This window comes from Suncus etruscus, chromosome 14 (genome assembly GCF_024139225.1).
Source record: "Suncus etruscus isolate mSunEtr1 chromosome 14, mSunEtr1.pri.cur, whole genome shotgun sequence".
In the NCBI taxonomy this organism is placed as follows: Eukaryota; Metazoa; Chordata; class Mammalia; order Eulipotyphla; family Soricidae; genus Suncus; species Suncus etruscus.
Window position 1 is genome coordinate 55,140,686 of NC_064861.1, and position 16,986 is coordinate 55,157,671.

Below are 16,986 nucleotides of genomic sequence, written 5' to 3' on the forward strand. Positions count from 1 at the left end.
TTACCAATGTCTTATTTAAATCTTAAGTTTGCTGTGGATATATATATATATATATGTAGTGTGACAGATGTAGCAATTATGCATATAATATATACATATTTTAATAATATCCCTGAATCTTTGGACTAGTTAGAAATTTTTACTTGAGAAGTAGCTCATTTATTTTGCAATTAATTTATTCAAAATGAGTAAACAAATTTTCAAAATACAAAAATGTAATTTCTGAATTGGGAAATAATTCCTGCCACCTCTTCACTTACTATCTCTCATTTACTCTTTACATTATCCTCCAAATGATCCTGACTTAATAATCCTATTTTAATTTCTGTTTTGTTTTATTCACAACTATGATAACATTTTCAGCTGAACAACTAAGTATCCATCCTTTGATAATAAATTTGTATCATATTGTTTTATATAGTTCTATTAGGATCACTTTCCATGTTCTGTAGCATTTGCCATAAGGATGTCATGGAACAGCTATTTCTCTAAGAAATTACAAGTTCAAATACCAGATGACTCCAAACAAATTGCCAATAGTGTACAATATCTGAAAAAAAGTAAATTTCTAGCAGATGCATGCGACACAACTGATGCCTTTTAAAACAGAGAAATAGTGCTTTACAGTGTGCAAGATAGGAAGGCTCAATTTTGTGCCTTTTATCTCTTATTTTTGCTATTTGTGTTAGATCTATTATCATGTAATCCTACTCCTCTCTTCCCCTCAGTACACCCATACACCTTTTTGGTGACAATGTCACTATTACCAATTGTACATCATTATGATGCTATCATAGCATCTATAAAATAAACAGTATTTATTTTCTTTTTAAAACTTATTGAATCACCACAAATTAAAAAGTTGCAAAATTATTCATGCTTGAGTCTCTGATGTATAATATTTTGACACGAATTCCTTCACCAAAGTCCACCTTGTTTCTATCCTCATTTGCTTTTTTCTCCTGAGTCTACAACTAAGATAAGAAAACTTTTTATTTTTCTTTTTTCCCCATTACCTTCTTTTAGTGCTCTATAGTTTACAGTATTGTTGCTGATAGGGCATCATGCATACCACTTCCTTTCAGTACTCCGTACTCTTCCAGAGCCAAAGTGACCATTTGTTGTTGTGGTGCTTTCTTAACTTAAATAATACAGAACTATAAGATTCATTTTTGAGCCCCATTCAGTGTGGCATTCAATTCGGAGATGGGCTCAATTCTAAGTAGGACTCAGAATTCTGTATTAGGAGACTATCTATATAACCAGAACTATTTGCTATACCTAAAGGATTAGAATGGTCTGCAGATTGACTGCATATTTAGATTAGTAGCTGGAGTAACTCAGAAGCTAGAGTTTAAACATACACACAATACACCATACTGTTGATGTATTTAAGGTACTTTTAAAGGGTGATGACTGACCACTCCCCTCCAGAATGGCAGTTGAACTTGGGCATGCCGATTGAACATACCCCTGTAATGGCTGTTGGATTGGGAAACGCCCCCTGCAATGAAAAACTGCCCATGAGGGGCCGGGCGGTGGCGCTGGAGGTAAGGTGCCTGCCTTACCTGCGCTAGCCTAGGACGGCCCGCGGTTCGATCCCGCGGCGTCCCATATGGTCCCCCAAGAAGCCAGGAGCAACTTCTGAGCGCATAGCCAGGAGTAACCCCTGAGTGTCACAGGGTGTGGCCCAAAAACCAAAAAAAAAAAAAAAAAAAAAAGAAAAACTGCCCATGAACTATAAAAACGGAAAGTCTGGCAATTATTGGGGGCCCAGGGTAGAGTCTGGAGGAGAGCCTGCCAGTCTGTGGGGGTCCAAAGGCCCAGCCTCCCTTGGCCTGGACTGGAGATAAAGCATAATTTAGATGCTACTTGCTCTGTATCTCTTTCCCTCCTCTCTCTTTCTCTCTATTTGCTCTCAATATCTCTCCCTCCTCTCTCTCCATTTCTCTCTCTGCTTGCTCTCTTTCCCTTGCTGTCTCTTTCTCTCTGCTTGCTCTGAATCTCTCTTTCTTTTCATCTCTCTCTTTTTATCTTCCTCTCTTTCTCCATAGTTTCTATCTCTCTCTGACATCTCTTTCCCAGACAGGTCTGGTTGCTACTCTACACAAGAAGTCATATGTGGGGCTAGCGCAGTAGTGCTAGAGGTAAGGTGCCTGCCTTGCCTGCGCTAGCCTAAAACAGATCGTGGTTCAATCGATCCCCTGGTGTCCCATATGGTCCCTCAAGCCAGGAGCGACTTGTGAGCGCATAGCCAGGAGTAACCCCTGAGCGTCACTGGGTGTAACCCAAAAAACCAAAAAAAAAAAAAAAAAAAAAAAAAGTCACGTGTATGTGAAAGTAAAATTCTGAGGAGCAAAAAGTCATAGTGTATTGTTAAAAATCAACCCATGTCAGAATCTAGCATAGCATAAACTAGAGTGTTTTTTGAAATATAAGGCTATGTTAAGGGCATCATGCTGCTACTTTAAATTTGACTCTGCTGTGTCTCTGAAACATGGCAGACATCTTCGGCCTTCTCTCTGCTTGCTTTGGCCTGGGAAATTTGATCCTCTCTGGCATTCTTCCCTGAGGGCTTGCCTTTCCTGAGGTGAGTCTTTCCAGCCCAGAGATTGTGAAACTAGCTGACTCTGCTGTGTCTCTGAAGCAGGGCAGATATTTTGGGCCTTCTTTCTGCTTGCTTCTGACTGGGAACTTTGATCCTCTTCGACATCCTTCCCTGAGGTCTTGACTTCTTCAAAGGTGAGTCGTCCCACCCACAAAGAGGGGAGCCAGAGGAGCGTGCTCATTCCACTTTGCTTTGCATTTGTACACTCTACCTAGTTGATGAATACCATCACAACACCTAGAAAAATCCATAATACAAGCGTGACAATTTGGAAATAATGCAGGCTAACACCAGGCATAGAGAATGAAGATGGCAACTCTGATGTCCCCAAAATGGTTAATCACCTAGATCTCTCAGATATGGAGTTTAGAGAAGAAATATGGACAGTGTTCACATAACTCAGAGAGCATAGATCGAGTTAAAGGAACACTATTAAGAATCAAGAGGATATAAAGATAAAAATCAGAAAACTCCAAACTGAATAACAGCACTGAAAAATTCATTAGATGAATTGAAATCCTCAATGGAAAATCTCTTCAATAGGGTAACAGCAACTGAGGATAGAATTAGTGAGCTGGAAGATGAAATGCATAACAGTTCCATACAGCAGAAGAGATTGAAAAAAAAAAAGGCCTTTAAAGCAAATGATTAGACAATGGAAAATTACTCAAAGAATGTGAACAGATGAAAATAGAATTCTTTGATAAGCTCAACAGAAACAAATTAAGATTCATTGAAGTCCCAGAAACCCAGGAAAAAATCCCCAAGAAGAATCAACAGTCAAGGATGTCATTAAAGAGAAACTACCAGAGATAAAGACTACATGCAACCAAATCCTACTTGTCCGAAGAGTACCAGCTAAAAGAGACCAAAGGAAAAGCACCCCAAGACACATTCTAGTCACAATGATAAATCCCATAGATAGTTATAAAATCCCAGAAGTAACAAGATCAAAAAGGGAAATTACATTCCAGAGGCATCCTTGAGATTTACAGCAGACTTGTCACAAGAAACCCTCAAGGCCAGAAGGCAGTGGTGGGATATAGTGACACAATTCAATGAAATAAATACTTTGCCTAGAATAGTGCACCCAGCAGAATCACATTCAGGTTTGAAGGAAGTATACATAGCTTCATGGATAAACAACAACTTAGAAACTTTGTAGACTCAAAACCACCCTTAAAAGAAAAACTGAAAAGTCTAATTTAAGACAAGACTGACCAACAGACACATCAAACTTCTATTCAGAGATGGCATAAAATCCCATGACAATGATCTCTCTCAATGCCAATGGACTAAATGTAACAGTTAACAGACACAGAGTGGATAAATGAATCAAAAAAGTGAATCAAACCTCTGCTGTCTATAAGAAACACACCGGAATACTCAGAACAAACATAGACTCAAACTCAAAGGCTGGAGGAAAATCATCTAAGCAAACAACACCCTTAAAAAAGCTGGAGTGACCATACTAATATCAGATGACACAGACTTTAAAATCAGAAAAGTTGTATGGGAAAAAATGGATATTTTGTACAAATCAAAGGTTATCTACAACAGGAAGATCACACTCCTAAATATCTATGCACCAAATGAGGAACCAGCTGAGTATGTAATACAGTTGTTGACAAATCTTAAAAAATATACCAATAACAACACAATAATTGTGGGAGACATCAACAATGCCCTGTCACTCCTTGATAGGTCATCCAGACTGAAACCCATCAAAAATATACTAGCTTTGAAGAGAGAAATGGAAGGAAGTGGACTAGTATGTGTATGTATATATATATATATATATTTATATATATATATATATATATAATAAAAGACGAATGTGTATTCAGATTTCAGAGGATGGAGTGTCATATATATATATGGAAGTATATATATATATATATATATGTACTATTATATATATACTAGACCATTTCTTCCATATATATATGACACTCCATCCTCTGAAATCTGAATACACATTTCTCTTTAATATATATATATATATATATATATATATATATATATATATATATTATATATATATATATATATATATATACATATCTATATATATACATATATCCATTTTATATATATATATATTACTCTCCATCCTCTGAAATCTGAATACACATTCCTCTTTAATGCACATGGGTCATTCTCCAAAATAGACTAAATGATAGCCATAAAACATATCTCCATAACATAAAGAAGATAGAAATAATGTAGACTGCCTTAGCTGATCACAGGGAACTGAAATTGGATGTAAACTAAAAAAGGCCACAGACAAAAATTTAACACCTGGAAATTAAACAACTTACTACTGAACAAGTGGGTCAGAGATGAAATCAAAGAGGAATTCAAAACATATTTGGAAACAAATGACAATAAAGACACAAACTATTAGAATTTATGGGGCACAGATAAAGCAGTACTAAGAGGAAAATTTATAGCTTTGCAAGCACACTTCAGGAAGGAAGAAGGGACCTATATGAATAGCTTAATGACACAGCTTATAAAATTAGAAAATTATCAACTAAAGGAGCCAAAAGTAGGTAGGCAGAAGGAAATAACAAAGCTTAGAGCAGAAATCAATGAACTGGAAATCCAGAAAACAATTAGATCAATGAATGCAAAAGTTAGTTCCTTGAAAAAAATAAACAAGATTGATAGACCATTCACGAAACTCACAAAGAAATTGAGAGAGAGTGTGTTGATAAACTGGATTAGAAATGAAAAGGTGATGATCACTACAGATATTGCAGAGATTCAAAGGGTAATCAGAGACTACTTTGAGAAACTGTATGCCATGAAACATGAGAATCCGGCAGAAATGGACAAATTCTTGGACTCTTATAACCTCCCACAGTTAAATAATGATAAGGAACAGCCTTATAAGGACGTCTTAATAGCCACATTACTATTGAGGAAATTAAAATGGTGATCAAAAGTCTTCTCTAAAACAAAAGCACAGGTCCAGATGGATTCATTAATGAATTCTTTCAAATCTATCAAGAGGAACTTCTACCAATCCTTTTCAGGCTCTTTCATAAAATAAACAGGAACACTTCAAATAGTTTCTATGAAGCTAACTTCACCTTGATACCAAAACCAGAAAGATATGCTGCCAAAAAAGAAAATTATAGACAAATATTCCTGATGAACAACAGATGCAAAGGTCCTCAATAAAATTCTGGCAAATATGATTCAATGCATCATCAAGAAGGTTATTCACCACAACCAAGTAGGTTTCATCCCAGTAATGCAAGGATGGTTTAACAGCCATAAATCTATCAACATAATACAACATTTCAACAAAACAAAAACAAAAATTATATGATCATATCAATAGATGCAGAAAAAGCATTTGATAAGGTCCAACACTCATTCTTGATAAAAACTTGATGGGAATGAAAGGAAGTTTTCTCAATATAAACAAGGCCATCTACCACAAGCCAATGAAAAATATTATTATTAATGGAGATAAACTAAAAGCTTTTAAGCTAATATCTGTTACAAGACAAGGCTGCCCTCTTTCACCACTCCTATTCAACATAGTACTGAAAGTACTTGCCATAGCGATTAGGCAAGAAAAAGATATCCAGGGCATAAGATATCTAAGGAAGAAGTCAAGCATTCACTGTTTGCAGATGACATGATAATATATTTTGAAAATCCTAAAGACTTTGCCAAAAAGCTTCTATAAACCATAGATTCATTTAGCAAAGTGGCAGGCTACAAAATTAAAACACAAAAGTCAATCACCTTCTTACACACTAAAGATAGAGAAGAAATGGACATGAAGAAAATGATTCCATTCACATTAGGGCCCCACAAACTCAAATACCTTGGGTTGACTTAACTAAAGAGGTGAAGGACCTATACAAAGAAAACTACAAAACCCTGCTTCAAGAAATAAGAAAGGACATGCAAATATGAAAATACATACCTTGATCATGGATTAGCAGGATTAATATCATTAAAATGGCAATACTTCTCAAGGAATTGTACAGATTTAATACAATTCCTCTAAAGATATCCATGGCATTTTTCAAAGAAGTAGATCAAAAACTCCCAAAATTCATTTGGAATGATAAATACCTGTGACTAGCTAAAGCAATCTTTGGGAAAAGGAACATGGGAGGCATTACTTTTCCCAGTTTTAAACTGTATTACAAAGCAATAGTCATCAAAACAGCATGGTATTGGAATAAAGACAGATCATCTGATCAGTTCAGTAGACTTGAGTATTCAGAGAATATTCCCCAGACATACAATCAATTAATCTTTGATAAAGGGGCAAGAAATCCAAAACGGAGCAAGGAAAGCCTCTTCAGCAAGAGGTGTTGGCACAACTGGTAAGCCACTTGCAAGAAAAGAAAACTTAGACCCTTTCTAACATTATGCACAAATATCAAATCCAAATGGATTAAAGACTTTGATATCAGGCCTAAAATCATAAGGAATATAGAACCACATGTAGGTAAACACTCCATGACATTGAGACTCCTTAAGGAGGAAACAGCTCTCTCCAAACAAGTAAAAACAAAGATAAGTAGATAGGACTATATTAAGCTGAGAAGCTTCTGTACTTCCAAGGAAATAGTGTCCAGGATACAAAAGCCACCTACAGAATAAGAGAAATTATTCACCTAATACACATCAGACAATGGGCTAATATCTAAGATATACAAGTTACTGACAGAACTTAACAAGAAAAAAACATATAGCTTCATCAAAAATGGGGAGAAGAAATGGACACTTTCTCAAAGAAGAAATACAAGTGGCCAAAAGACACATAAAAAATGCTCCATGTCACTAATCATCAGGAAGATGCAAATCAAAACTACAATGAGGTACCATCTCATACCACAGAGACTGGCACACATCACAAAGAACAAGAACAATCAGTGCTGGTGGGGATGTGGAATGAAAGGAACACTTATTTACTGCTGGTTGGAATGCCATCTTGTCCAGCTTTTATGGAAAATAATATGGAGATTCCTCAGAAAACTGTAAAGTGAGCTCCCATACAATACAGCTATACCACTCCTAAGGATATACCCCAGGAACACAAAAATACAATTCAAATACCCCTTCCTCACACTGATATTCATTGCAGTACTATTTACAATAGCCAGACTCTGGAAACAACCAAAATGCCCTTCAACAGATGAATGGTTAAAGAAACTGTTGTACATATATGGAATATCATGCAGCCATCTGGAGAGATGAAGTCATGAAATTTTCCTATACATGGATGTACATGGTATCTATTTTGTTAAGTGAAATAAGTCAGAAGGAGAAAGATAGACACAGAATAGTCTCACTCATCTATGGGTTTTAAGAAAAATTAAATATATTACTGTACAAAGCCCAGAGACAATGGAGTTAAGGGCTGGAAGGGCTGGAAGAACTGGCTCAAATTTGAAGCTCGCCACATAGAATGGTGAACTCTTAAGGGAAAATCCACACTAACAACTAACATGACAATGTTAGATAATGAGAGATTTAGAATTCAAATCGTGAATACAGGAAGGGGTAGGGGAGGTGGGGGGCATTGATGGTGGGAATGTTGCACTGGTAATGGGGGTACTCAATTTTTAACTGAAACCCAACTACAAACATGCTTTCAATCATGGTGCTTAAATAAAAATTTATATTAAAGGGCCCGGAGAGATAGCACAGTGGCGTTTGCCTTGCAAGCAGCCGATCCAGGACCAAAGGTGGTTGGTTCGAATTTCGATGTCCCATATGGTCCCCCGTGCCTGCCAGGAGAGCAGACAGCCAGGAGTAACCCCTGAGCACTGCCGGGTGTGGCCCCCCAAACAAAACAAAAACAAAAATTTATATTAAAATATAAATGAATAATTAAATTTGAAGTGTTAACTTTTTCAAATAAATAATTGTTAAATATACTTAGTTTTTTATTTTGGTTTTTGAGCCACGCACATTGACGCTCAGAGGTTACTCCAGGATATGTGCTCAGAAATTGCTCCTGGTTGGGGGACCATATGGTACACAAGGATCTAACCGCAGTCTGTCCTAGGCTCATGTAGGCAAGATAGATGCTTTACTGCTTACACCGGCCCCTACATATATTTAGTTTTAATTATTACATATATTTACTTTTAATTACATCTGCTTGCAGAATTCATTTTTTCTCTTGTAATATTATCATCAGGCATCTGTTTTAATAAATTAATACTTCCCTCTTATTTATTTGAAAAGATTTAAAATTAAGTGAAATATGAAAATGTTTAAAGTTTGACAGATTAGTGTTATTCCTTTAAAATTGCTACTTGCAAAGAACTGCGTTGTTCTTCTTATAGTTAATCCTTTGTGTAAAACGTATATAGGCCTCTCCAGATGAAAACACCATTTGATAATTAATGTTCTAAGTAGATTTCAAAAAAAAAATCTTTATGGAGGGCATTGATGTTGCTTTGTATAGCACATGACTTAAAAATTTATACTCCTGTGTTCATTCTTGGCATTTGAAAAATTGGGGGAACAAAGGAAAATAGAGTAAATGGAAAGAGTAAATTCTGTTTCCTAGACAGGCAGGTATGGAAATGGGTCAAATAAGATAGGAAAGGAAAGATGCCAAGAAAGGATGTAGTTCAGGCAGTTTTTCAGTGTCTGGTGAGACTTCCGGAAAGTCCTGAAGTTGCATTTCAGTTATCTCAATTTATGGAAAGGACTACAGAATTCCTATATCACTCAATAAGACCCAGCCTTTGATAAATGTTCTATTATATCTGTTTTCCAACATTTCTCCCTCTGTTGGTGAAAAAAGATAGAAAGAATACAAGACTCCAATGGTCACAGGGAAATTTGAAATGGTCAAAAACTCAAGAGTAGAAGCAAAAGAACTCAAGTTCTATGAGAGGAACAAAAAAGAATCTGGGGCACAGAGCAATGGCACAGTGGTAGGGTGTTTGCTTTGCAAGCAGCTGAGACAGGACAGACACAGGTTCAATCCCTCGCATATCATAAGATACGCTGAGCCAGGAATGATTTTGGAGCACAGAGCCAGGAGTAACCCCTGATTGCCACTGGGTGTTACCACCCCCCACAAAACTACAACAACAACAACAACAACAAAAGACTCAAGTACTTGAGAAGTAAATACAATTATTTTGTTTGTTCTGTTAAAATCATGTGCATTTGGGACTGTGAAATGACTTACTTTTCCCAGGACTCAAGCAAAGGCACTTGTATTACTCAGTCATACGTTTGCTGTCTCTACTAATTTCAGCTTTTATGAGTTCCTTGAGAAGTGTTGAGTCAGTTCTACATTTTGATTTCAGAAAGCATATGGCTTCATCAAGAATCATTTGGAGGAGAATCTCTATACTTAAAACAATAAGTTCAGAACCCCATCCATTAAAGACAATAGTGACAAATATTAAACTTGGTATTTTCTTTTTTTTTCTTATCATATACTCCCAAACTCCCAGTTTATCCTCCTTCTTCCAAAGTTTTTCTGGGTTTTCTTATGTATTATTTACATTCAAGTATAGGTTTCAATGTGTTGTCAGGAAAATTTTACATCCATTTGTTCAATATATTACTTTGGTCAAGGAAATCAAAATAGTCAAAAAATGTTATAAGTTCACTGAAATACTATTATAACTCTCTTCATCATTATATCTGGTTAAATATATCACAATCTCTAATAGAAATACACACTGGGTTCAGTTACTTATACCACATACATGAAAAAGTGCTATTATATATGTGTATTTATTTGTAACAGATGTGTATATACATGCATGCTCATCTCATACGTTTTTATAACTGTGTAATGCTCATAATTTAATATAGTTCTATAGAATTAAATTTTCTATCTTAATTCTACTGAGGGTTCAATATTATAATGTATAAAATAATATAATGTATTCATGTCACTTAATTTTTTTATATTTCCATTTTACTATATTGTACTTTATCTAAGGTTAAATGCTTTTTAAAATTTTTTTCTTAGTGGGAATGCTTCTAGTTTCTCGCCATTAAGTATAATGTTGGTTGTAGGCTTTTCATAAATAGCTGTAACTATCTTAAGGAAGGTGCCTTCTAACCCTATTTTGCTGAGTGTCTTTAACATGAAAGGATGTTGGATTTTGTCAAAAGCCTTCTCGGCATCGATTGATATGATCATGTGGTTTTTGTCTTTCATGTTGTTGATGTGATGTATCATGTTGATTGATTTGCGTATGTTGAACCAACCTTGCATTCCTGGTATGAATCCCACTTGATCGTGATGTATGATCTTTTTGATGAAGTGCTGGATTCGGTTTGCTAAGATTTTGTTGAGTATCTTTGCATCTATGTTCATTAGTGAGATTGGTCTGTAGTTTTCTTTTTTGGTGGTGTCTTTTCCTTCTTTGGGAATGAGTGTGATATTAGCCTCATAAAAGGAGTTGGGGAGGATTCCTGTTTTTTCTATGGTTTGGAAAAGCCTATGGAACAGTGGTAATAAGTCTTCTTGAAATGTTTGATAGAATTCACCTGTAAATCCATCTGGGCCTGGGCATTTGTTCTTAGGGAGTTTTTTAATTACATCTTCAATTTCCTCTGAAGTGATTGGACTGTTTAGACTTTCTAGATCTTCCTTTTCCAGTCTTGGAAGAGGGTGTTTGTCCAAGAATCTGTCGATTTCTATGGGTTCTCTAGCCTAGTTGAATAAAGTTGTTCATAATATGATCTCATGATATGTTGTATTTCTTGAGGTACTGTTGTAATCTCTCCCCTTTCATTCATGATCCTAGTGATTTGGGTGTTTTCCCTCTTTTTTTTGGTGAGTTTTGCCAATGGTTTGTCTATCTTGTTTATTTTTTTGAAAAACCAACTCCTGGTCTCATTGATTTTTTGTATTGTTTTCTTAGTTTCTATGTTGTTTATTTCTGCTCTGGTTTTTATTATTTCTTGCCTTCTGGTTGTGGTTGGATTTCTCTGTTGCTGTTGTTCCAATTCTTTGAGGTGATCTTTTAAACTGTTGGTTTTGTTATTTTCCTGTTTCTTGACATAGACCTGTATTGCTATGAGTTTCCCCCTAATTACTGCTTTTGCTGTGTCCCATAAATTTTGACATGTTGTCTCTTCATTGTCATTTGTCTCAAGGAATCTTTTTATTTCTTCCTTGAGTTGTTCTTTGATCCAGCTGTTGTTAAGCAGCATTTTGTTTAATCTCCAGGTATTAGTTTTCCTCCATTGCTTCTTCTTGACATCAATTATAAGCTCTGTTGCATAGTGATCTGAAAGGGTACTTCTAATGATCCTTACTAAGGTCAGGAACTAAGCAAGGCTGTCCACTCTCTCCACTCTTATTCAATATAACCTTAGAAGTCCTAGCAATAGCAATCCGACAAGAGAAGGGAATCAAAGGAATTCAAGTAGGGAAAGAGGAACACAAGCTAGCTCTATTTGCTGACGATATGATGATATACATCAAAAACCCTAAAGAGTCCACAGAAAAACTCCTAGAAACAATCAACCAATACAGCAAAGTGGCTGGATACAAAGTCAATACACAAAAGACAGTAGCGTTTTTGTATACAAACAATGAAGTTGAGGAGAGAGAGATTAAAAATACAATCCCATTTAAGATAGTATCAAAAAATATCAAATATCTAGGAATCAACCTTACAAGAGAAGTGAAAGACCTATACCAGGGAAACTTCAAAACACTTCAGAAAGAAATTGAAGACGATCTAAAGAAATGGAAAAACATCCCATCCTCATGGATAGGTAGAATTAACATAGTCAAAATGACTATCTTACACAAACTGCTATATAGATTTAATGCAATCCCTATCCAAATCCAGACACAATTTTTTAAAGAAATAGAACAATCAATTACAAAATTCATCTGGAACCACAAAAGACCCAGGATAGCCAAACACATACTGAAAAATGAGAAGTTGGGAGGCATCTCCTTACCTAACTTGAAACTATACTATAAAGCCATAGTAATTAAAACAACATGGTACTGGAACAGAGACAGGACCTCAGACCAGTGGATCAGAACAGAATTCCCAGACATAAACCCCCAGATATACAGCCAACTAATATTTGATAAAAGAGGCAAGAATTTGAAATGGAACAAAGAAAGCCTATTCAACAAATGGTGTTGGTACAACTGGAAACTCACATGTACGAAAGTGAAAATCGACCCATATCTCACTCCTTATACAAAAGTCAACTCAAAATGGATCAAAGACCTGGAAATCAGACCTGAATCTATAAAGTTTATCAAGAATAAAATAGGCAGAACACTCGAAGACCTTTATATCAAAAGGGTCTTTGAGAATGGAGCACCAATGGCAAGAACGTTAGCATCAAATATAAATAAATGGGACTACATCAAACTAAAAAGCTTCTGCATGGCAAAAGAAACCCTACTTAACGCAAGAAGACAGCTAACAGAATGGGAAAAAAATTTTTTCACTTGATATATCAGATAAAGGGCTGATATCTAGAACATACAAAGCGCTCAGAAAGCTGAGCCCCTCAAAACCAAATAAAGCCATAAAAAATGGGGAGATGAAATGAATAGACACTTCTCTGAGGAAGACAGAAGGATGGCCAACAAACACATGAAAACATGCTCACCTTCACTCATCATCAGGGAGATCCAAATCAAGACAACAATGAGATACCACCTTACACCAGTGAGGTTGGCTCACATCAAAAATAATGGAAACAACCTTTGTTGGCGAGGATGCGGTATGAAAGGAACTCTCATCCACTGCTGGTGGGAATGCCCCCTAGTCCAACATCTATGGAGAAAAGTCTGGAGATTGCTCAAAGAACTCAGAATTGAGCTGCCATTTGACCCAGCAATTGCTCTCCTAGGCATATACCCCCAAGATGGAAGGACATTCATTCCAAAATACGTATGCACCTCACTATTTATTGCAGCAATCAGTATAATAGCCAAATCTTGGAACCAACCTCGATGTCCAACAACAGATGAATGGATCATTAAGATGTGGTACATATATACAATGGAATATTACATGTCAGTTAGAAATGATACAATCACAGACTTTGCAGCAACGTGGATGGACCTAGATCATGTTATGTTAAACGAAGTAAGTCAGAAGACAAAAGAAAAACACAGAATGGTAGCACTATTCTGAAACACCTAGAACACATATTTTATACACAACTAATACTTAACAATCAAATAACAGGGTTTATCATGGTAGAAACTCCGAACACTGTAATAGTCAACATATACGTAGGAGCAGTGTCCAAAATACATGAAAAAGGAATAATGCAAATTTTTGATTACACAATATACCATAAAGAAAACAATAACAAATTTTTGATTACACAATATACCATAAAGAAAACAATAACAACAGAAACGGCAGCATAGAGAGAATAGGTAGGTAATCAGACTTCTACAACAAAGGCCCACAATAATCCCTTGGAGTTCGTATACAGGAACACAAGTATAGAACACCAAGGGAAATCACGGACTGCAATGGCAACATACCATAACACTACCTTTTAATACCTTTATCTTACTATATTTTAAATAACCTCTCAGCTTTTCTGTCCACAGGTGCCCTTGGATACAAAGGGCGGACAAACTAAGGTGGCAACTCAGGATACCACACGGGATACCATACCTTGCATGCACTATGAGATGGCCACGAGAAAATTCTTTAACATACACTTTATCTCTAGGTAATACCTCCATTTAGGAATTGAAGCACGTGATCATTCAGATCATCGAAGCAGTACCTGAGACGTACAGACTTAAACCACAGGCTCTATTCTCAAACACTTTTAATCAAACCAGCATTCCCTTGCTATTCTCTCCTCTCTTCTCACTACTTTTTTTTTTCTCTATTCTGCTCATTACTTTTTTCCCTTTCTCTTCCCCTTTTCTCTCTAAGGTATTTTCTCTTTTCTCTTCCTTCATACCCTTCCCATATACCTTCCCCTTTCTCCCCTCCGGAAATCCAACTATCCCTTTACCCCTCAATCCCATCCAGATCTCCCACCATATTAAAACTCTTCACCCTCAGTCCTTATTCTATTAGGCATCATGATCGACCTCCTACCCAATGAACCAGTACCCTGCACCCAGGCGAGGGGACACCCAGATAAACCCACACCTCGTCTCCTGAAAGAAAAGACAGCCAACTCCCCTGTGGACTCATGCTGCGAGGCCCACCCTACTAACTCTCCCTAACGCGGACTGTTCCTTGAATCTGGGCCTAGGTCCAAAAGTATCCCCAATGCAAGAACTCTTCCAAGACCTCCCTGCCGCAAATTTTTAATAATCTGAAGAAGGTCAGGGGATGTGTTAGGAAGATGCCTGGGAACTCACACACCACAAGAAAAACCCAAAAGACAATGGGAAAAACTGTACTTCCAACATAGGCATAAAACCTGTAATACACCACCTCTTTACCTGCTCTCCCCCAAATGTAAGGTAGTCCTCTGCACCACTTTGGTTCCTTAAAAACTTTGCTAACTTATTTTATTTTTATTTCTTTTTTTTCTTTTTTTTGTTTTTTTTTTAATTTATTTATTTTATTTTTTTAAATGATTGTTCTACATATATATTGGTGAGCACATACTTTTTTAATTCCCTTTTTTTTCCCCTCGTTTTTGGGTATGTGACCTGTTTCGGTTATCCCATCAATCCACCCACAAATATACAGACATTATAATGTAGCACCACTTCCCCCTGCAAAGGCACACTAAGTAAAGGGGAAATCTTACATATAAAAAAAAAAAAAGAGCTCCTATCTACTAGAGATAGGAACTCATAGTTGTTTTCAATATGGGGATATCTCCTGCCTAGAAAATATGTCATGTGGAATCAACTTAGACCTCAGGTGATTAGATACCATTCATCCAGCCTTGAACCCTTGATCCCCGACATAGAAACGGCACAGCTCTTCACAACAGCTGCAGGAAACAAACTTTATCCGGGACAGCCTTGATACGACAGGACTAACAACAAGGCCCAGCTCTAACATGTTATCCTGACAACGAGGAAAATGCGAACATCTTGACCTTAGAGCAGATTAGCCTACCTTAACAACTAACGACAAGACAAAACCAGAAGTCTTGGCACCCTTTGGTAAGTCCAAAAACCAAGATCGGGATTTGCAGATGACTGGCTGCAAGAACCACGACCAGACTGTATACATCTTGGGACCAATAAAAAAGCCCTAGTTTAGGGCTTGAACTATGACCTGCACAATAATCATGATCCCCAGTCCCAAAGGTCCGGCAGAGACAATTGTAACGGAATGGGGCTTTTGGAAGCACAAAGAAAGACGCTATCCTAGGTGCCACCCTAGGTTCAGTGCAAAGACCAAGATCACCAACCACAGAAGATGGATTAAAATGACACTGAGGTAACAGAACCTCTAGAACCACAAAGACTGACTTCATCATAAGTCCCACCTCAGGATCTGTGCAGATACTGAGACCTCTAAACATGGAGCAGAAGTCTTCCACACACCAAAAAAAAAAAAAAAAAAAAAAATAGAAAACAAACACCATCGGGAAAGTAAAGGATCCTGATCATGAGCAAAGTCTAGAGTTGATCCCATGACAGTATGCTCCAAGGACAGAGAAACCCCATATCTCTTAGGCCAAGTGAATTCCTTTTCGAATGACCCCAATATTTACTGTGCCAGGGCAGGAGGGAAAAAACAAATACAAAAAGCACAAAATCTTGGTTATTTTTTATATAAATATATATTACCTTTATTTATTATTGTTATTATTTTTGATTTATTTATCTATTTTGGTCGATTTTTCTGTTTGGGTGTGATTATTGAAAGTGTTGTCCCCAATTATATTTTTTTTTCTTTCTTCCTTTCTTCTCTTTCGTTATGTGCTATACCATGTTTCTTAATTCAAGACCATGGCGTGATTTTTGTTTGTTTGTTTTAGTTTTTGTTTTTTTTTTGTTTTTGTTGTTGTTGTTGTTGGTTTGTTTGTTTTGTCTGTTCTTTGAGGTGCTTATCGATATAGCTGGAGCCCTCAATTCATGGGAGGACTGCCCTGGTTTGTCTCTAAGGAGGCGAGATTGGGGAACAGGTGACTGGGCTGCTAGAGCAGTTCACATGATCTGTGGTGGTTATTCATTGAAAATGTACCTCATTATATCTGCTTTTGCTTTTCTTGGGCAGCCCTGTCAGCCAACCCACCAGCTGTTAAGCAGTTTACAAGTAAATGTAATTTTTTTTTTTGTTGTGGGGTTTTGGTTTTTTTATATTTTATATTACATTTTGTTTAAACTCCTATGAATGTATATGCGTGATTAAAATGGCTTTTTCTGTTTGAAAAAAAAATAAATAAAAACCATTACAAAAAAAAAGAAAATTTTTTTT